This window comes from Callorhinchus milii, unplaced genomic scaffold (genome assembly GCF_018977255.1).
Source record: "Callorhinchus milii isolate IMCB2004 unplaced genomic scaffold, IMCB_Cmil_1.0 Scaffold1061, whole genome shotgun sequence".
Lineage (NCBI taxonomy): Eukaryota > Metazoa > Chordata > Chondrichthyes > Chimaeriformes > Callorhinchidae > Callorhinchus > Callorhinchus milii.
The window spans coordinates 1-753 of record NW_024705802.1 but is presented as its reverse complement, the minus strand read 5'-3'; the positions used below and the strand labels follow the sequence as shown (position 1 = coordinate 753).

The 753-nt window shown below is 41.3% G+C and overlaps 1 non-coding gene across 1 annotated transcript; it reads left to right on the top strand.

The window, feature by feature from the left end:
- The first annotated feature begins 398 nt into the window (after positions 1 to 398).
- trnak-uuu lies at positions 399 to 491 on the top strand. The gene is made up of 2 exons: positions 399 to 435; positions 456 to 491. It is a non-coding gene; the product is annotated as a tRNA-Lys (tRNA).
- Positions 492 to 753: the final 262 nt, after the last annotated feature.

Genomic DNA, 753 nt, shown 5'->3' with positions numbered 1-753 from the left:
TTATACAGAGACCGATCCTGTTACACAGAGACCAATCCTGCTATACAGAGACCAATCCTGTTATACAGAGACCAATCCTGTTATACAGAGACAAATCCTGTTATACAGAAAGTAAACCTGTTATACAGAGAACAATCCTGTTATACAGAGACCAATCCTGCTATACAGAGACCAGTCCTGTTATACAGAGTCCAATCCTGTTATACAGAGACCAATCTTGTTATACAGAAACCAATCCTTTTATATAGAGACAAGTCCTGTTATACAGAGACCAATGCTGTTATACAAAGACGAATCCTGTTATACAGAGACCAGTCCTGTTATGTAGAGACCAGACCTACTTTGAAGAGACAAGGACTGCTGCACAGATAAGAGACCTGTTACAAAGAGATGATGCAGCCCGAATAGCTGAGTCGGTAGAGCATCAGACTTTTAAAGTTAACAATTTGACAGCAATCTGAGGGTCCATGGTTCAAGTCCTTGTTCGGGCGTTACTTTTCTTTTCTTTTTATTGGTGGGTTTGAAGGGATTATATACAAGTGTTTATTTGGCTTTTCCCCTATATCATACAGACGACATTAAGTATAAGATTAATATCGCAATTTGTATTCAAATCTTCCTCAGTTTCTTCTTTCCAAGATAAATGTAAGTGTGGTGTCATTCAGAACTCTGCAGCTCGTGTACTGTCCAGCACCAGGCTTCGGGACCACAACACTCCTACCCTCGCTCGCCTCCACTGGCTCCCCATCCCCA